Source organism: Meleagris gallopavo, chromosome 4, assembly GCF_000146605.3.
Source record: "Meleagris gallopavo isolate NT-WF06-2002-E0010 breed Aviagen turkey brand Nicholas breeding stock chromosome 4, Turkey_5.1, whole genome shotgun sequence".
NCBI lineage: Eukaryota > Metazoa > Chordata > Aves > Galliformes > Phasianidae > Meleagris > Meleagris gallopavo.
The window spans coordinates 43,918,860-43,941,392 of record NC_015014.2 but is presented as its reverse complement, the minus strand read 5'-3'; the positions used below and the strand labels follow the sequence as shown (position 1 = coordinate 43,941,392).

The 22,533-nt window shown below is 33.5% G+C and overlaps 2 long non-coding RNA genes across 2 annotated transcripts; one reads left to right on the top strand and one right to left on the bottom strand.

Annotated features, from left to right (window-relative positions):
* Positions 1-814: 814 nt before the first annotated feature.
* Positions 815-7,258, bottom strand: LOC109367349. Its single transcript, XR_002114412.2, has 2 exons — positions 6,398-7,258; positions 815-2,561 (listed from the first exon to the last, which is right to left on the bottom strand). It is a non-coding gene; the product is annotated as an uncharacterized LOC109367349 (long non-coding RNA).
* Positions 5,029-19,800, top strand: LOC104910756. The gene is made up of 3 exons (XR_793383.2): positions 5,029-5,114; positions 17,113-17,187; positions 19,680-19,800. It is a non-coding gene; the product is annotated as an uncharacterized LOC104910756 (long non-coding RNA).
* Positions 19,801-22,533: the final 2,733 nt, after the last annotated feature.

Genomic DNA, 22,533 nt, shown 5'->3' with positions numbered 1-22,533 from the left:
GAAAGGTTCAATCTCTACAGCCTTACCACCACCATCCCCTTTTAATGTTGTGGGTCAGTGTAACAAAACAGGAGACATTACTTTGAGATCAGCCCTTTCATTTGTTTTTAGGAAAGAGTACTAGAACACATGAAATCATGTTTTGGCTTCAGTGGAAAACTCCAGAAGTTAATTGTACTGCCTTAATGCATGTATCTCACAGATGCCTTTTTTTCTTTTTTTTTTTCTTTTTTTTTCTGATTTATTTATAGAGCATATATATTCTGCTTTATGTATATAGCATTAACAGAGAGAATAGAGTACAGATAACATTTAACTCAAGTGATTTACTGAACGTGACAACTATCAGTCTTGAAGGGGAATCACAAGCATATGCTGTACTTAGGGAAATTTAAAAATGTATTACACTGTTATCCTTGAATAGCTTAGTGAGGGATTATATGTATGTGCCATCTGCAGTTCTATTACACTAAATATTTAATGAGTTTACAAATAGTAGATAAATATTTAACACTACTTCATAGAAATTTGCATTTAGTAAACAATTGTTTGTAACTGCCAAATATAATAGCCTGATTTAACTAAATTCAAATTGCTTCTGAGAAATTAAACCTGAGATAGTACAATGTTAAAGCTATAAAAGGACACGTTGTTCAAAGAGTTAGCCACTTATATTTCAGGTCTACTATTAATCTTTCTAGCACAGCATTTGCTGTTGTCTCAGTTGTGGTAATTTTGTGATTGCATCTGTTCTGATGGACTTCTGCTTTATATGGTCTTCCCCCTTGATGCTTCTAAAATGAAAGAAAAATACTGAGTTTATTCATGAGTTTATTTAAAGCATTTGCCTAGAGCATTCTCAGCCAGATAGACTTCACAGAGTTTCCAAATGTGAAGTGGATTAAGTTTCAGAAAGCAGAGAAGATAGCAAAAATGGAAATCTTACTTCTCGGTCCCTTAGCAGTTTGTAGTCTCAAATAAAATTTCACAAAAATATGCCTTGCATGTAGGTTGTTCAGCAATTTTGCAAAGGGAAGGAACTGTGAAAATGAAGACTCCTCACGTAACCAGTTCCCTTATTTTAGTTATCTGGATTCAAGATAACCAAAATTCAAGAACTTTATGCAATTAAAAGGTGCTGTGGATCACAGTTAAACTATTGAGAAAACTGAATGAGAAATGTTGAAAAGTTGATTTGTCATTTTATATATATATATATATATATGCATGTGGTCATTAAATGTATTCTATTTTAGGTAGTTATGAGCTACAGATGGCTACGAATTTCAAAATCTGATGCGACAGTGGCCATCATGGTATATAAAACTATTATTACATATGTGTAAATCCATATCCTTAGAAATAAATCTGTACCTCTTGAGTAGCCTCATAGTGTCATTAACTACCTGTAGGGTAAGACACGAGGATAAATGCCAAATCATTCTGACTATTGTCTCTTCAGGAAAAGCTGTTTGCCATTGTTTTTGTGTTAGCTACTTGCCTTCCATCTTCTAAAATGTTCTATTTTGGCTTTTGTCTATTCTTTAGAATACAGATATGAAAGTTAATTGCAGAAAAAGCACAAGTAATTCCTTACATGCAGTAGTTATGATACATTCCCCTTTTGATGTAGGTTCAGTCAGTGTCAAACTCAGGTGATTCACATTATATTGTTAAATGCAAGTTATTTTTGTCACTGAAACAGACTTCTACTTTCTCAGCTTCTGCAGTGCCATTCCTGGGACTGACCTGCTGCCGTTGTAGAGATGTACCATCTTGTTGTTCTGAATATTTGGAGAATAATGGCAAGGGGAACAGTCTAAGGAGCTTCATGATTACCTTAAGTTTATTACTAAATATCTTGAAAGGATAGCTTACCTAAGCAGATTTGGAATAGAACGTAAAAAGATAAAAAAGAAAAAGATGTATTTATGGACAATAAACATCTATTTAACATTTCATCTAGTGTTCCCTCTGTATCCCTTTTAAGTTAATCTGACATCTTTTTATGTCTTAGTTAACTGTGCTATGGTGGTGAGGTTTTTCTCAGTTAAGATAACTACTCGCTTTACTTTTAGCCATTCTTATTCCTTCTCTGGGGAAAGAGCAATAGGTAACAATTGTTTCTTATTAGCTTTTTAATATGCACATAAAGTCTCCAGAACTGAATCAAAGTTCATCCACTTCCTTGCAAACAAGGCTATGCCTTTGAGAACCCACATTTTAAAAGATATAACGTTAATCGCTTTGAGATGTTTAACCAGAAATTCATATTCATCATCTAGTTTTCAAAGCAGAATCTTTGCTTTAGGTCTTCTAGGCAGGTTCCTTTCCATGTTTCATTTTGTTTACTATAGTTTGATTCAAACTTTTTGTTTGCAAATGAACTCTGTCTAGTCCATGTATTTTTCTAAGTATCTGCTGATATCTAGGTCTCTAAGTATTGATAATGAGAATATCTCGTTTCATAATTTTTCGTTCTTAAAGATTTATCTTTAGAGAGATTGGTCTGCTGATGTGTTTTGTGCCATGAAAGCTTCTCAAACAGCTCCTGGAAAATCCTGAAATAAAAAAATATATATGTGATGAGGTAAATATATACATTTTACATTATGCCATAAAATCAATTTCTTGGGGAATTTTGTGAAGAGCCAGGTAAAGAATTCTAATTGAATACTTAGAATGAAAGCTAAGCAATCTAATGTTGGTGAACTGTTTGAAGAGAAGAATGATTCCTGTGCTTATTTCATCTGTATGTATGTATGTGCTTTGAATTCTGTTTCATCAATCATGTTACAATGGTTTAAATTGCTAATGTAGAAGTGTAAAATGAGTATAAAGCTTGTCAATAAAAATGACCACTCTTATCTAAATATTTTACAAATACAGAAGGTATTCATAGTCTTAACAGTAATACAACAGCCACTTTTATTAAATGAAGATAATAATGTTCACTCTTCAACACAGAGCATATTTCTTTTCATTCCCACTGTATATTTTCATAAATTTTAGTGTATGTGTAGGCAGCAAGCAGTAGTGATTATGTGAAATTGCATGTAGGTATGTATTAACTACATAGTATTATTAGACTAAGTTGCACTTTTCTGTCAGAAAGTCCATTGTTTATTTCACTTCACCTCATATGATCAAATACAGTATATATTTAATTATTAGAAGGTTTAGGTTATAACTTGGTGTCATAGCAATCAGAAGAAATAGATATGTACTGTTAAGCTCACTTGAATCCAGATCCAGCAAATGTATTTACGCATATGTATGTATGTATTGCTTTAGCTGCATGAGAAATAGTGACGGTCATTACTTGCAGTACTGTGATCGCAACTGATTCAGAGTACATTGGAGAGGAAAATCTTTGTAGTTTTTTTCATCACCGTGCTGGAGGAAATCGTGGATAAAACAATCTAAATCTAGCCTGTATTTTTATACAAAGATGAATTTGATTGAATAAATGTGAATATTTGTTTTGACAGCGGGATTGTGTTCTCTAGTTATGGTTTTATATGCTAAGAGCTTTTTTATACCACTTTGCACAGGGCAGCAAAGAATGGTGATTAAGGATCAGTCTATTAAGGAGCATTTTAATTTCATCTTTAATTTTTCTTAATATGAAATATTCCCATTTCCTTCCTTTATCACTCTATTTTGCCTTAGTGAGATTTATTAGGGGTCCTGACAAAAAATCAGGAAATATAGATTGGCTTATTGTCATAATCATACTGCAGTGAGGTAATCACATGAGATCAGTAATCTTTATCTTGTTGAGGAAAAAAGACATTTTACTTGAGAGATTGAGTCTTTAGATCCATGAGCTCTTATGTGCTTTAGCTTTGAATTGGTGATTTGGATGAACATAATAAGTTGAATTTTAAAAGCAGTAGATAACCATCCATTGCGTAAAAAATGTTTTATAGTATCTTATGAATGACATATTTAGACAGTGAATTAACCAGAACTTAACCTGTGTGGATTAAGGCATTCTTTTGAATCCTGAAGTGTCAGAGCGTTTCAAATTGGAATTGTTCTGAATCTTGACATGAATGGTATTAGGCAGAACTATTCAGAATAAAATGAATTAAGGCAAAACGTTAGAGGTAGAAGAAACAAACTAAAACCCTGGAACCATGTGGAGGGCAAGAAGTTTTCTTTACCTTATCGGGAGTGAGCATTTTTCTGTCTATTTAATTGGGGTGAAAATTGCATCTGTGCTTCAGAAGAATATGTATAAAAATACTTTGAGAACAAAGTATATTTAATTTCACATATGGTAGCGCAGCAAGCTGTATTGAACAATTGTAATTGATACAGTAGAGGAAAAGATAGAAGCTTGTTCATTTTGTGCATTTACAGTCCTTGATACTTGTTTGATATCATGGCTAGTAAAAAGTAAACACTAACAATTTTTGAATTGTATGCTGTATTAACAAGCAGCATGCAAAGTGAGCTCATTAACAATGAATATTTGGAATTATTCACATTTAGCACCCATGATTATGTTTATTACAATTTCATACGAACAAAACATTTTGTGTATGAATTTTATTTATCATTTTTTATGGATCTAAGAATACTTTCACTGAAAAAGATGGAATATAGTTTTCATAAAGTAACTTCAGTCACTCTAAGAGCAAAAGAGACTAACTTATTAAAGGCAGTATTTTAAGTTTCAGTTTTAACTTCATTCAGTCCTGTGCTGAGGTATGTCCTTGATTTCATCAGCATTACTTCTCTGTATGTCCTGAGCAAATAAATGCATATACTTTCCTCCACTTTAGCAGTGTGAAAATAACGGAAGCATATGTTTTTATATTAAGTATTACATCCTGTGTATATGTATGATTTTCCTAAATGTTGCTTATAACATTACTTTTGACTAAATTTAGATCCATATGTATATGTTGATCAGCAGTATCTGCTGCAGTCTATATTTTTCTGCAAAACAGATTTTATTTGCATTCATGTATGCCCAACTGTGTCGTTTTCAATTGAATTCTTTGTTTTGAAGAGGCTTTTTTTTATTTTTGTTTTTCAGAGTTACATACATGGAAGCAGTCAGGCTCAATTTGTTGCAGAATCACACATCATTCTTCTACTGAGTATCCTTCAAATTCATGATGAATAGAAAAAAAGCAAGCTGTACCGTTAAATGAAATTGCATTCACAGTGAACATCTTTGAACTTTTGAACAGGTATTGTGTTTTGCCATAGTATATGATTAAATAAACATTCAGTGTTGTTTCTTTATTTGCTACAATGGAAAGCTGGTATTACTTTTCACTAACATATGCCTTATCTCTTTTTTACTTCTAATGCCTGGTTATACCTCTAATGTTTTTCCTTTCAGTGCTATTTTTGAAGTGGTAGAAACTAATTTTCTTCTCTTTTTCATTCTTTTTAAAACATTAAACATTATATTTTGGGTTATTTTACTTATTTTAACTGATAGGAACATGCTAGCTCCTTAAATTGAAATTTACTAATAATGTATAAAGAGATGTTCTGTCCTCTAGTAGTCTTTGTGGAGTCTTTTTTAATTATAGTTGTTTTTCTTACTACCTCGTCTAAATAATTTGCATTCTGTTTTTAGGAGAATAATTAACCCAGTCCCATTAGTTCTCACATTATCTCCTGACATTACTTTCAATTTTTCATTCCTATTGAGTGAGAGCAAATTACGCTTTTTGTGGCAAATATGTCTTAAGAATGTGTAAGAAAAATTAAGAAAAATTCTTATACTCTTTGGTTTAAGTCTTGGTTTTCATCAGCTTTGCCCAGCAAGTGGAAACTGTGGTCACTATTAACTGCTATTAAAGTAGAATTGTTCCTTTACAAGTATTTTCCGCTGAGGAGAACAAGAGGAAAAGCGATCATGTTTTCCAAGCTGTGAAGTAGTCACTGGATCTCAGACTTTGATTATCTGATCGTAGCTACTCCCTTGTCCTCTATCTGACATGACACGTGGGGACATATCCTGCCCTTCATCTGGCTTCTCCATCTGCTGCTTTCTTTGGCATTTGTAATCCAAAGAGAACAACACCATCATTGTCTCTTCTCGCTTCCTTCTTTTCATCATCCATTTCATTAACATAGCATGACTTTTGCTACCTAAAACTTTACTTGCTCCACAGATAGCCATGTCAAATTTAATAAAAAAAATTATGATAATATTTTTTCAGATTATATGCAATATTCCTTATTCAACTATATTAATACATCCCCTTCTGTGTCCGCTCCCAGTTTCAAGACAGGATAGATACAGCCTTCCTTGAGCAAATCCAGTAAAACACCACAAAAAAGATTAGAGGACTGGTGATCTCTCATCTGCAGAAAGACTGGAACTGTTTAACCTAGAGTAGAGAAGACTCAGAGAGGATCTTACCAGTCAGTTTGTGTGATTTCCTCCCTCTTGGATGGAAATGAAGTTGATGGAGCTAGACTTCCTCAGTAGTGTCCTCTGACAGAATAAAGAACAAATGGACCCAGAGAGAACAGCTTAGTTTCTCAATCTGAAGGTGAGAAGACACTTTTTATTGTAAAGGTGATAAAACATAGGCTGCCCATAGGTGCTGGAGAGTCTCCATCTGTGAAGACATTAAAAATCCAGCTGGACATGATTCTGGACAACCTGCTGTAGCAGGTTATTTGATTGAGGTTGCTGGACTAAATGATCTCAAGAGTTCCCTTCCAACTTCAACTGTTTTGCTATTCTCTGAATTCTGTAGCTTTTGTAACATACCCTAGTTAATGTTGTGTCAAAATGACATGATATTTAGTAAAGATTTAAAGACACTTTTATCATTTATATTTTCTAAATTTGGGCTCCTTTGGAATACAGTAAAAGATAGCTTTATCTGAAAGCTGCAAAGTCAACACTCAGTGATTAGTAATTTAATTGATGCATTTTTAAGCAGACATGGTAGATGGAAATAGTATGCATCTTATTAGTACCATCCCTAAACCTTCTTTAGCATAGTCACAATTATTTTTTCTTTTTGCTTTTCCCCAAACTGCCACAATGAAAAAGAAAAAAAGAAAAAGTTATCTAAAACAAATCTCATTTGCTGCATGAGAATGGCAAAAATAAAAGCAAAACCAATCTAAGATTAAAAATAAATAAAACTTTTGTTCATGATGTATTTTGTTTGTCTGACTGAGAGATGAAAGTGATATTCTTTTGCTGGCAGAGACTGTCTTTAAACTGAGAAGTTGGCTAACTAAATTAAAGCAGCTGGCTGAAAGAATACATTTAGTGAGATTGTTCATTACCACTTGCAGAAAGAATTCTCTAAGGTTTCATTTCACAGCTCAGTACTATTGAGTTGGGATTTTGGACACAGGCATTTCACAAGTGACATGAAGTCCTGACAGATTTTTAACAGTTATGCATGAAAGAATTAATATTTCTCTATCCTTGCTAGTAGTAATTATTAGCTGCTTCAGTGCTTCTTTATTACTTGTTTATTCAGGAAATGTTGACAGAAAATATGGGAATTAGTAAAAAAGTTTGCCAAACAGATAAACAGTCATACATTCACTGCATTTGTTAAAGTTTAAAAGGTGCACTGAATTTTAAAGGAAGACAGTACTTCTCTGGATTTGTCCATGCTTCTTTTCTTTGCTTCTTTTTTTACTTCAAGGTACTTAGAACAAGGACAAAGTTGTCACTTCCTGCTAGTTGCTGAAATGCAAAGTTGTGTTTCTCCATACAGTAAATTTTTAATATATTTGGTAAGAAAATATGAATTTCTGTTCCAATTCTATACTTGTTTTTACCATATAAAGATCTGCTGTTTTGGCCAAAGCTGTAACTGCACAAGGACAGTGCTGGTTAAGAAGGACCTGTGAATATATTATACATACTGTTTCATTTATAAAACCAAATTAAATTCAGTATCATGTGTACAGTATTACTGACTACATACTAGTTGCATGCCTAAAATTATTACAAAATTTAAAACAAATAGTTTTAGTTCAGAAATATAGTTACTACATCTTAGTGGTAACACCCTGAAAGTAAGTAAATTCACTGTAATAATGAAGCACATTGGATGCTAAATCTGTAAAACACTAAAGAAAAATAGCACTTTGATTATTTGTAGAGATTAATTTTGTATTCCTATATATTTTCCATCAACTAAATACTGGCATTGCACTTAGCAGCAGATCAGACTAGCTGGCATGTTTGATTTAACATCTTTCTGAAGGCATTAAAAACAGTAATAAGTTTTTCAGAACAATAAAGGAAGCATTATTTCATTTCCAAAATCCAGTTTTTGATTCACTTTGAAGCTCTTTAGAGATGGCAGATGGGGGCCATCTTACTGAGGCTGCAGTTCACAGTATCTTACAACTTGGGTGAAGATTCCTTGTAGTAATTCAAGAAAAAAAAAAAATCTCTTTTGATATTGACCTTTGAATTTCAGGTTGCAATAAATAAAAATTTGAATAGACTTTTTAAAATTAGATAAACAGTTCTTTATGTAACAGGTAGTCCTTTTAATTCTGATATTCCTTTTATCCTATGAAATGAGGATTTGTAGGTCTTTCGGAATCACACATGCTGCTTCTGTTGTTTGAAATCAAATGGTCCTGTGGTCCATATCACATGGGGATGCTGAGTTGGCTGTATACACAGATATTTCCAGTCAAATTCCAACGCAACGGAGCTTCATTGCATTTGTACTTATTCTGAGAGCATTTTAGTTCAGAACAGTATCTCCACCTTGTCAAGACAAAGATCTCATCTATCTAAATTGTACTATATCCAAATCTACAGAGTTGACTTAGCATCCCAATACAATTTTCCCATTAGAAAAAATGCAGTGTGCGGTACCTGTTTGTCAGTGCTTAAGCTGATTGAGAATTAATAAACATTGATGCACACACATGAGTGCCTGTTCAGTCATTCAGTTGGCACTCAGGCTGTTAGTTCTGGTATGCATCAAGTGTATTGAGCTCAAACCAAAACTGCCTGAGCTAATAAGACCTAGTGCATGAGTACCTGGCAGAACAATGAAGTAACTTGCTTGGTTATGATTTATGGTTCTTCTTTGGTTTCATTTGGATTTTTTGCCAACCATAGTGTAATCTTCAGTAATATTTTCATGCAAAAAGAATTTTTACTTTTTTCAGACTGGCTCTGCCCCAATTAGTTAGTTTGGCAATGAAGTTCAGCTAATGTCTGTTGAGTTTCAAAGCATTCTGAGTTTCCTTCCCAGGAGCAACCAAAACTGATTATCATTTGCAATCATTGAAGTTTCATGTAATACATGGCAATATTTATTCCTATATAAGCCTGATGATCACTCCTCTAAGCAACTGCGTGTAATTTATGAACAGAACAATTTAGGAAGTTACATAGTTTTATCAATATTGTGACTTGTCTAAGAAGTAAAGTAGTGATAGATAAGTCATCACAGAAACAGATCGACACTAGAATAAGTACGGCAGACTGTGCAAACAAAAAAATACATGACTTAAGAGCATAGTATTGATTTTTTTAAATGGAAATATTTTTATTGTTCTTGTTAAATGCATGTGAAAGCAGTAACTTATATGGGAGCTATCAACATGTTAGACATTGCATAGTCTGTAATGAAAAGTTTTTGCCTCTGAAGAGTTGGAATATCTCTAAGGATGCTGGGACTTCATAATTTACACAGACGAATAAATGTATTCACATAAGTAATTGTTCAAAGACAATGTACATAGTATTTGTTAGCTACTACTACATAAAAAAAGAGAATATATCTTAAGCACATTAGAGTTAACAATAAAGCTTAGCATATTCTCAAGTTGATTGTCATAGTTTACATCTTTGTGCAGCAATGACTTTTAATCTCATCTTTAGATGAGTTTAAATCATCAAACCATAATTGGCAAGTTAGGGATTTTGTAACTAGACTTAACATACAGAATATTTTTCTTATTTCTTTTTAATACTTTTTTGGATTGGTAATGGTACAGTATTTTCTAGCAATGAATTTTTGCACTGCTAGTTTCATGAAACTTTGTTGTGTGCATTTGTTAAATCATGGGAATTAGTGTTTGGTGCTTTTTTAATTTTAATTTAATTTTTCAATCTGTTTCAGGCTTCGTAGAATATAGATTTATCTTTCTTTTCTCCTCTCTATGCTGAAAAACTGTACACGTTTCTTACAGCAATGATGTTTGAGACTGCTGGTGTCTGATTTTTCAGCTCTTTCCTGGCAGAAAAGGGGTCACAGAGAATGACTCAGAAATAAAAATCAGGTATTTGTAAAGAACAAAAAAACTGCAGATGGAGATTTAACTGGGGAATTAAGAGCTGTCTTTTTAAGAGAGGAAAAATATGAAGTAAACAGCACAGTCAGTGCTGCTGTTGGTATTAAATGTAGCTTTATCAGTCATTGAAATGTGCAGGGCTGAGCTGTAATTATGACTGTGTGAAGATACAGCAAGAAAGGTAAGGAGCAGTAGGGATGGAAAGGAGTTGTTGAAGCTGCAAGACTTTTTTCATTTCACTAACCAGTACTTCTAATGAATGCCCATTGTAATTCCTTGTGAAATAAACTGACTTGAATGTAATGTATCTTTTTCTTTATGCAATAAAATTAAATCTTTACAATGTGGATTAAGCTTAAAGTTACCATAAATATTTGTGTTGTAAAGAGCTTGTTATTAAGCAAATTATTTGCACAGAGAGACGTAAATCTAAAGGCACTGTTATAGGAATTAGCAGTTAATACTAACCTGATAATCTTTCCCATTATTACTGCTAACCCTACTTAACTTTAATGCTGATGAAAACACATGCACCTAAGTGAAAATAGAAATGTCTCTCCAGTTTGTTAATTTGAATTCCCAAGGCAGAATTGAATGTGACAGCTGTGTAGGTGGATATGAGATGTTGATTGAAAAGGAAAAAGCAACCTGATTGGTTATGAAGAAAAAGACAAATCTTTTCCATAGCGGTTAAATTACACCTATTATGAAAGACATTTCCTGTCCTACACCGTGAATTTAATGAAGTATAAGGAGTGCCTCTTTGGTTTAAGGAAACTTAAGCACAGAATGAATTTAAATGGAAACTGCTTTTCCGTGTGTCAGTAGAGCTTGTGCAAAGGTAGTCACTGAGTGTAGGAACTTGAAATTAGACCTAGAAATATATTTGTTTAGATCTCTCTTCCAAGACATTATCAGTTATTCACAATGGAATCAAATTATGTCCCCCAGAAATTATGCAAAAGAAGATGCCAATCAAAGCAGTGAGATAAGCTTTCTATTTGTTCAATCTTAAGGGTAAGAAAAAAAAAGATCACCACTGTTGAAAAATATGTAACGAATGGCTGCCTGACTTCTACCAAATGTAAGAAAGCATAAGGAGATGCTAATTAGAAAAATCAATAGTATTGTGATTGATGTTTCTTTCCATTACCTCATTCACCAACTGATTTGATCTCAAAATAATTCGTAATTATGACCTACTGAGAAAAATACTAAAATCTCTTAGATGCCACCGAGATGCATAAGGACTTTATGTTTGTAGCTGGGTATTTGTCAGTACAACATGTAGTGTTTTTCATTAGCTAACTGAATGACAAGTTCGTGAATTGCTCTCAAATATGGTGTGTGTCCCATGTATGAAATTGCTAACTCGGTGATTTTTCAACTATTTTCAATGTCTGACTCTCTATAAATTTCCAGTGGAAGTGCAGAACCTTGTGAAATAAATTTAGCTGTTGCTCTGGCAATTGCCTGATTATCTGCCTTTTACAAATATCTGACTGTTAGTACACAGATGAAAAAGCATTCTCTAACTGAAGGCTGAAGACAATAACGTTTTTCATTGTTTCTCCATCACCTTATGGTTTTAATGAGTATTTTAATTGTTACGTGGCATAATTGTTTGGCTGAAAGATGCAGAAACATAGTCAAAAATTAAACTTTTTACCTTCTGTTACTAAATTGAACAGTCCTTGACTGCATTCAGCTAAGAATAAACTCTATCTGTTATGGTATTGCACAGATCTTTATAAGCAAAGGAAGGTACAATACTAGCCTAGAGTCATATATGATGAGATATGTGATATTCTTTAAAAAATCCATAGATGCTTTGAGAGAGCAAAAGAAAAAATGTGTATGTGTGCTAAAAGATTGTGTACTAGCAAAGAGATCAGGCAATGTACTGAAACAAGTATGGCATTTGAAATGTGCCTCAAAGTAATATGACTTTCGGAATAAAGTATGAGAAGAATAAATTATGTATTGATAAATGTCTCAAATACAGCTTGTTTTAAATGATATGAATAACTAGGATGTAAATCAGGCTGTAAAACCTGGAGTTGGAGAGATTAATATCTGATTAGAGATTTAGCACAGGGTTAGTCAGGTATATCTATGTTACGTTGTTGCAGTTGAGTTAAAATGCATTCCAGAATCTTTATCTTCTTCTAAAGTTTTTATACAGCCTTCCATTTTCAAATGGCTAAGAGCATCACAAGAGGGCAGGTTCCATCAGATTATCCCTGGATTAAAATGACAATCTCTGTGAAAATCTCATGAATTGAAGTTGACAGTAATCAAATGAATAGGGGAACTTTTTCACTACAGTGGATTCTATATTACTATCAGATTGATTCTCTGTTCTGTGCAATTGATGGAAAAGCATCAAAAAAGAGAATGTGGTACTTTAGTTGACATTTAAATGAATGAAATGCAGACTTACAGCTCCTTCACTGTTGTGAATTGCTGGTTTCAAGAAGTTGAGGGGAACTTGAGTGCCAAAAATAGTGTAATAATTCATAAAACTCTTGAAGAGCTAAAGCCAGAGTCTTGGTCTGAAAGAATGTTCAGAGTTTTTACTGTGACTGTCAGTACAGCTACAATTCAGGCAATTAAATATATTGATGTTTGACCTGATTGTGTACAATTTATGAGTGAGTTACTTTTGCATTCAAATAATTCTTGAACTATGCTCATTTTATCAACATATGGAATTATCCTTTACAGAGTTCAGACATCAAAAGATTGGTTATCTTAATCTTACTTCATTCCTCAGCCATCAGGTCTACTTGAATCATCCACTGGAATGGTTATGGTCTAATTCAGAATTGATGGCACACTGAAGAGTAGAAGTGGAACATCAGACTCATTGTTCATGAAATGAATCAACAATGTCTTTCATTTCAAAACGATAACTTTTCTTGATTAGTTTATTCACCCTATCATAAAAAACAATAATTACAATAATCAGATTCTCAAGATGGAAAAGTTACTAACACTTCATTTTCAAGAATTGGACATAGCTAAATAGTATTTCCTGAATAGAATGATTGGAATGCATGTTATGTTTGGGTTTTTCAAATGTAAGCTGAAAGTTAAATACACTTTGAAACTGTTCAGTTAAAGTATAGTTAATCTATATTCAATACATCTGAAATTATAGCAGGTATTTTAAAGGTTTACGTATTAGTAGGAAGAAGCTAAGGCAAATAATTTTCTAGGTTGGTGGGATATGCCCTCTTCTCGTAAGGGGACAGCATGTCATGTTTTACTTACTATTCCTCAGGGGGGAAAAAAGGGTATACAATAAATCATAGATTTTCCTACTAATCTTGATACCCCTTTACTAAAGCTGCTTGTATTCTTGTTTGTTCCATGCATGATAAAGCGAGTGAGAAGTTTTTAAATGTTGAGAGATAAACTATCCCCATTTTAGTTAACAATAAATTGAACACAGAGTTGAGCGATTTAACATTTTGTCTCTTAGTTATTTTTGCTCATATATTATTAAGTGGTCCACAGATACTACATAGTTCTTCTTAATATGAATAATGTTGATTTAGGATTTTTACTCTTAGCAGTAATCCAGCAACATATGAATGAGACCACTGTACTTTTTTTACAAAGTTAACAAGTTTTCTCTCAACTGATTTTCTCTCCTTTTTTTTACCCACTCACTAGCGATTATGACTAAATTTGTGAAGTAAAGATATAAATGGTATATGACATTAATAACTTACAGACTGCCAGGCTTTCTTCTTTGGGACATTCTGGCTGGAATTAATAGCAATTAAATTTTCAGTCAAAGCATGCTAATAGAAACTACCCAGAATTTATCTTTTCAGAGTAGTTTCGTAATGCATAGTGACAGAGATCAACAGATCAACAGAAATCAGAAAGCAAGTACATCTTTTCATGCTGTTAAATTTTTTGAAGATGGAAGACCGTCCAAGTAACTACTTGACAAAACTTTACATTGCTGAAGAAATGAGATATGTTAAAAGATTATTTCTGGAACAGGACTGTTGCTTTTATTTTGTGGAATATCAAAATAACGTAAAGACATAACACACAGTGCTAGAAAGAGGAGCCCAAAATAGAAATGGTACAAAGCTAATGGTTGCATTAAAATCAGGACTCAACTAAAGTTTTGCTTCAGCATCACAGATTTAAAGTAAGTGACTCAATCACTGTTAAGAGTGTGAAGTTATAAAGCCAGTGTCATTGACATCAACTAAGTGAGGATGAAAATCCAATGATGACTGAAGTTAGAAAGCAACAACTGAAGCAAAAGTACTGTTAATGTGAAGGAAGTTGGAAGGGTAATGATGTGAGTCTCCAAAAGGGGGGGGAAAAAAAGCACAGTTCAGCTGGTTATAGATCTGCTCTCAGTTGCTTTTGTCAAACTGTTCTTCCCATTAATAGGAAAAGTGGATTAAAAATCATTGTCTGTTTAAAAATAAAAAACCAAAAAAACTCCCAAAAACTCGTATCTGCCAAATGGGTTTTTAGTGGGTTTTGTTCTTTGTCACTGCTCATGATTCAGTTAAAATCAGAAGAAAACTAATTACTGTTATAAATCTAAATGAGAGATTGGTAAAATAAAGTTGTTATTAGATAATTCAATGCTAGGGGCTTTTATTGATAGGGTAGAAATATACGTGAAATCTGTGTGGTGTTTCTTTCAGCCCCTCTTGCAAGTTTTTCAATTCATTTTTTTGCATTCTTAACATTTGAAAGCAGAGAAATGAGTAAGTTTTATGACACCCTCTCTAGTCTTCCGTAGAGGCATATGAGTAGCACAAGAAATTTCCAGTCTCTTGTGCTCAGGGAAGAGTTTTAGAAGGTGATTTTTACCTTCTCTTCTAATTTGTATAATAGTGTGGATTCCATTCCTCCTCCTCCTTCCTCCAGCTATTTTGGGAAAGATTTTAAAATATTCTGTGAAGCTTACAAATTAGCTCCTTGGATGTTTTTGTTATGTTTTCCATATTACTTAATTTATTAAGTACTTTCAAAATATGTATTTTACTGAATTTTGTAGCAGAATTAAGATAAAATCCATTCATGAACAATGCATTGAAATATACTGTACATTATCTGTAACACTAGGCCTAATGTGAACTTTTAAAGAAATCATGTTTAAAGTTTCCTTTAGCCTGTGGCTTTAATGAAAACATGATTAAACCCAACGGTGACATAAGGGAAAATATGTTTGAGGTAGCTTATTTTTAATATCCATTAATAAGATTTTTGATAACTGTGTGATGAATGAGCTATATGTTTAAAACATGGCAGGTCCTAATGACCATTATAAAGCATTTTCACAGAGTCACAGAGTGGTTGAGGTAGGCAGGGCCTTCTGGGTCCATCTGATCCCACCCTTGCTCCAGCAGGGATACCTAGAGCAGGTGCCCAGAGCCACATCCAGGTGATTTCTGAAGATCTCCAAGGAGGAGTCTCCACAGCCTGTGGGCTGCCTGTGTCAGTGCTCCATTACCCGCACAGTGAAGAGGTGTTTCCTGATGTTCTGTGTTCCTGGTGTAATGCAAGAAAACCTCTTGTGTTTCAATTTGCTCCAAGAAACAAAATTTTCATTATCTTAACCTCCAAAGTCCTTGTATAATTACCTACTTTTTTATTCTTGCTTTCCTTTTATCTTTCATCTGCAGTCTTCACAGCAGTAATATAATGTCTATGTCTGAACCATTCACAGCTTATTTTTGCCTTCAAGAAATTTTAGAGCTCTTCTTTCAAAACAGCCATTCAAAGAGAAAATAATAGTGATTCTGATATCTCTCTTAACATGGATTTAATAATAAATTCCATTGTATATTTATTCTGACTTTCTGATGTCTTCGGGGATAAAGAACAACAAACTATAAATAACCTTGAGACTGGGAATCCAGGGAGATTATTCCCTGGAATTGCTGGGCTTTGGTTGTAGTCTTTCCCTTGCTTTTCTCTGCCATTAAGAATATTGCATTATTCTCTCTAGTAAAGTGGGCAGCATCATTGGAAAGATGGGGAATGCCTAATTTCAGGAGGAAGTAGATCCCCAGTTTTTCACATTTCTAAACAATGATATTGTGCAAAATTGTGTGAAATTGTGAGATATAGCTCAGGTGACACACTCCTGCTTCAGTGTGGCATTCATTCATGCTTCCTCCTTAGAACAGATTTTAAACACAGTAAGTAGCAACCATTCTTTTTTATTTATTAAGTTTTAAGTAAGCAATTAATTGTATGGTTTAAGATCTTGCTAAATTGTTTTATCATTATGTAGTTGTTTGTATTCCTAACAGTAATAATTAGGCAATAAAACTCAGAGTGACTGAGGACTTTGCCTCTGGGATGTTTCTCTGCTGCAATATCACACTAAAGACTAAGCAAATGTCTATTGAGAGCAGCTTAAGGAAAAAGCAGTTGTGCTGCTTCAGTTTTCATTTAAAAAAAACAACACTGTGGAATAAGAATGATTTCTTGCTCTTTTAGTCTTCATTTAGTAAAATACTTTACTTTCCAATATGTGAAATATTGGAAAATGTTGGAGAATATCTATTTCCATAACTATTGAAAAGCCGTATGTCCTATATAAGGACTTACTCTTTAGAGCTTTTTGAACCTTCTTTCCCCTTTTATGTAGAATGCTCAAAGGAAAATGTTATTCCTACTTTTCCCCCAGGTGAATCTGTTGGTTCAGTAGATTGTGATATGCAGTTTTATATATAAATATTTTTTATCAACTTGAAAGCTTTTGCTTTTAGCTGTGCCTTTGTGGCTTTCTGAGGTATCCACACATCTGCTGTTTCCTTGACAATGGTGATATAGATGCTGCTATTACCATGGGAATGGTACTCCTGAATGAAGCTGCTACCTCCAAAGGGGATGTCGGGAAGAGGAGAAGTAAGTTACTTAGTACAATTAAGCAATGTTATCACAATTAAAAAGATATTGAGAAATTACAAATGACTATCTGATTAAGTTTTTAAAAGCTCTTCCTTAAACTAATTTTTACATGTTGTGGGGTGGAGAAGAGTATAGCATAGAGCTTGAATAGATTATATTAGCGCGTTGTAGCAGTAAAAACAAGTCTTAAGCATCCCCAGACAACTTACAACTTGACATTCTCTATGATGTAGAAAGGCATAGTGTGAATGTGTCTGTGAGTTAAAGAACAGGAGTTTCAAAGCATTTTCAGAATGAGTTTAGGCATTTAAGATGCTCATGACAACATGCAAAGGAGAGAAAAAAATTCTTGTTACATTTTGTACAATATGTCTTTGAAGGAAAGTGAAAGCACAACAATGCAGAATATATCCTAATATGTAATGTCTAAGGGCTCCTAGCCAGAAGTGTTAGTTTTATGTTTTTTTCTGAATTTCATTTTCATTCAGAGTATCCAAAAGATTTTTTTGGTAGTCACTTGCATAAGAACACAATATGAAAGCATTTTATTCAGATTTAAACTTTTTACCATACTGCCATTTTCTTTTTTCTCACATAAAAGGTTGAAGATTTTTAAAGATACCATCATTTCTATGCTATTTATTTGTTCTTTTAAAATCCATTCTTTAGCATCTTGTATGTAATATACAGCATTGCAGATAGGGATAGCCAATAATGCTTCATAATAGTAGGTTGAATGTTTGTTTACACTGATTTGAGTGTCATCTTCAGTGAGCTGTAGAGATATAACTTGATTTTGTGTATTCTTCATGGATCTTAACTAATACTGATTTTGAAAAAGACATTGACATTAATTTAATTGGCATGTGTTGTTGGATCACAGTTGCTTCTGTAATAACGGGTGTGTGTAGTGACATGGGCTATAGCGCAAGTTCAAACTTGGTTCTACTTACGGCTTTCATTTGAATACTTTCTGTGTTGTTCTTGCTTAACACTTCATTATGGTTTGAAATCACGTTTATGACTGGCAGTTTCTGTATGATGAAGCATGCATAAAATCTGTACAGGGCTAATTTTCTCAAAATAGTTGCAGAAGTTTTAACAATTAGATTGATATATATCAGTTTTTACATAGTCAATTTTAATGAAAAATGCATTCATTTTCGGCTTCACTGACTTCTATTTATTTCCATGGAAACTACAACAGATACAAAGAGCACCAACTACTTGAGAGAGCAAATTCTCAGCTACAAAACAGTGTTTTTCAACGTGTTCACCACCATTAGCTCATTAGCTATGCATTTCAATAGCAATGAACAAATGCCTGTATGCTGAGCTCATAAAAATCCATACCAGCAGAGGTAACTCACTGTTGTTATCACCATTGCTGAAATGCATAACCCACCACCTCACTGTGCTCACATCCACTGTCTGGTCTCCACAAATGTTCAGCAAGCATCAGTGCATGTCAATGGATGCCATTTTTTCCACGTGGAGGAGTTCAGTGACACATCTTTACTTCATACACACTTCTGTGTCAGATACCGTTTTGTCAGACTGCCCCTTTGCTGCTGGCACCAAAATGAAACAGGCTATTGTTTGGATATTCAATATCCATTGACTTACTACCAACATCAACCTCTGTTGTGGTGGGTTGAGGCATTACTTTCGGAGCAGTACTCATAGGTGAGATGCATCTCAGTCATATACATCAGACTGTAAAATGTTTCTTTTTTTTTCTTTCACCTGCACACAATTGAGTGAGCTATGATGATTGAAAAGGTTTTTTGCTGCTACTACAGAAGTGTCAACTGGTGTATCAGATTTGATTTGTTAATTTAAGTATTTACTTTGCTAATTCTTTCTTAGCCTGAAAAGGCTCAAAGAGCTTGCATCTGGATGCTCTCAGGAGGTCTATGTCACTGTTACTTAACTTCAATACCCAAAGACATAATATTTAAGAGTAATTTCTCTGCAGCCCTGGAACTTAATACAGTGAAATGTTTTAGCCACTAAGAATTCGATAAAGCAGTTACTTAACAGCCTTTGCAGTTACTTTAGCCTTAGATGGTTGATTAGAGGCAGCATGATTCCATTAGTCCAGGGATGTTTTTTCTAAATGTGTTTTCCAAAAGAACAAGCAAATACCTGAAATGACATTGCTTGATATGTATAATTTACAGGGTTATTAAATCTGTTATCAGCAGTAAGGTGTTTGCATCTGCAAACATTTGAGTTGCAAATTGCTGCTCTCTTTTCTTGAAAGTACATTTAAACTGACAAGTTATTTTTCTTAATAACCATAAATATTACTTCCATGTGTATTTGAAATCCTATCAGAAGATAGTGAGCATCAGTAGGCAAGCAGTAGTGTTTCTGTATTTCACTGTCAAAATTCTATATAAATGATTGACGTAAATAATATTCTTTGTAGAGATTCCAGTTTTAAATCTTTTATACGCTAGTAAACAAAGTTATTTTCTTTCTAGTAATATGCCTGGTAGGCCTGGGTCTGGTGGTCTTTTTCTTCAGCTTCCTGTTGTCCATATTCCGCTCCAAATACCATGGCTACCCATACAGGTAATTTCTCATTAAATTCTTATCTTATATATTTTAATAACATTGTCTAAATTTAAGAACAGTTTTTAGGTAACAAATCTTTAATTTTTACCACTGGAATCTATGGGAGTTGGAAGAAGCAGGAAGAAGGGTGATCAACTGAAGCAAATCAAAAAGGGATGGAAAGCTGATGGGATTAGAATGACTGTTAATGCAGACCAGTTACATTTGAGTACAGACCATGGCTTATGCAGTGCTCCATGAAAAATGTGAAGGAAAAATTATGCTTGAGTTTATAAAACTTTTTACATATTTCTTTCTGTGTTTCAGCTGTGAGTCACCTGTAGAGATTGCCTAGATTTCTGATTTACATCTTGCTCATTTGTTACACACTTTTTTTAATAGCCTGCCAAGAACTCATATCTTTTTCTCATGATCCTGATAGTATTTTTAGATTTACCTGAAAAAGCCAGGCTAAAAGAAAAAGTAGCATGCAATTAAGTTTTCTGTGCTATAATAATGATGGACTAGGCTATTGAGATAAAAACAATGCAATGACATTTCCTGAGTTGTCAAGTTTACAGAACAAAACATAGAAATCTGTAGATTTCACTCCCAAAGCTTTGTTATATAAGAAATCTAAAATATTTTTAGTGAGAAAAGTCAATCTTCTGTTGTTCCAACTAAATTCAAGATTAATAATTATTATGTATATATATGTACATATATACACATATAAAACATATTTATACAATTGACAGTCTTAACATGCTATGCAAGGCTTTACAGTACAGCTAAGATGTAAAAAACCAGCTAAGAGCTGTTTTCCCCACTCTAAGTGGCAAGAATGCCACTTAAAATGATGAGATTTTCATTATTTCCAACGAAATTCTTTTCTCTAAACTAGTAGACTAATAAATCACGTATTATGTATTAGTCTATGTTACTGTTTACCACGGTTGAAAAAAGTAAGTGTATGACATTCATGTTGTAGTGCAGATATAGTAATGCTTTGCTGAAAGATCTTTTGACACTATGAATTGTCATCTAATGCATGTACAAGATGTACATAAGGGAAGTATTAGCAATGCAGATTCAGAAATCTCTATTTTCAAGTAAGTAGAGAATGAAAGAACGGTCTATTAATATTATCAATTCTGCTGGGGTTTTTTTGTTTTTTTTTGTTTTTTTTTTACAGTCACTGTTAGTGAGTCATATGGGGAATACTAAATTTTTTTTCTGATACTTAGTGTTGATTTCCATGAGTGGTCTTGTGTGTTAGTACAGAAGCCCGATTTGTATTCTCAGTTTCGAACCACTACTCAAGGTAGTTTAACTCTTCTTCTCACAGTATGCACAGAAGGTCTTTTCCCGCTTTCTACTCTGTTTTGCTAAGGAAAGTGATCTGCAAAGGGCCCTATAGTATAGTATTGTGAGATTTCATTGGTATGGATTATGTAATTTGCCATCTGGAATAGTCTGTGCAGCCTCTCAGCATCTTCTCTGGAAACTACCTTTTAGCCTTGCCATTAACATGTCAGTTGTCTCAACCATCTTCATGACAGTGTCATACTCTTTCTGAAGAGGAGTTCTTTGGCTTATGTGCATACTTAAAAATTCTAATGAAGTGAGTGTGCAGAAGGACCAAGTATGTAAACTCTCTTATTTTCTCTTTGCCCCTTTAATGTTATATTCTACACATTAATTTCAGTCATATCTGTTGATAAACATTCTTTTTTGTCTGACTTCCTTAGCATCTTTCCAAGGATTTTTTTTTGTCTCATCAATAGATCCCAGTGTAATTATATCTTAAAATGTGAACTATGTCTGTCTCTTTACTTTAAGTGGTTGTGATTTCACCTTGAAACTGTAAGTCTTTATGTGATAAATTGGCTTCAGGCTAGTAAAATTTTAACACCACTAGAAACAGTGCATACTAATGATTTATTAGAAAAAAAGAAAGGATGCTTATGTGGGCTTGCCTAAAATGACATTTAAAGAAAACAAATTGTTTAAATGCTATGTGCACTATCAAAAACATCAATTTTTGTCTTACTTTAAAAAAATCCAAATACACAGAATTGTTTGTGCTCTCTGTCAGTAAACTCTCAAATATGTCCTACGTGAAACAGGATGCATCAATAAAAACTGGAAAAGTAACATAAACTACTTTCAGCCTGCTTATCTCCAGTGACATCTGTTTAGTTAAGATAAATCAAAACAGAGTTAGATAAACATATAACTGGAGTAAAAAACCTGATAAATTTATTTCCTTTTCTAATGTGCATAAATTAAAGTACTGGGAATGCTGTTACCTCCTTGATGCTGGTAATGCCTTGACTAATGGTAATGCCATTATTAGTGTTAATTTCTGTGACAAACAGAAAAGTTTCCAGAAGAGTGCTACAGGACAGCACAAGTCTATACATATGCTCTTTAGATGGCACGTGTGTGTGTAGGAAGGGAGAGTAACATCATTTTAAACTGCTTCAGACATTTTCAAATTAGGTTTTGATTCTCCCTTCCATAGAGTGTTTTTTCCTGAAAGTTAGGTTGAGCAAAAATAATGTTTTAATGTGCTGGTAAAATACGTATATGCAGTAAACCTTTGGAATGGGAGATGGGATGCAAAATTGAGATCATCATGAAAGTTTTTTACAGGGTACATAGATTCATGATAGATGAGTAAGCACGTAATAAATTTCTCTCTATAGTCATGTTTACCATGGCTAGGCTTTTTATGCTATTACTAAACCAATTTTTGTGGGAACAGGATAGAATTTT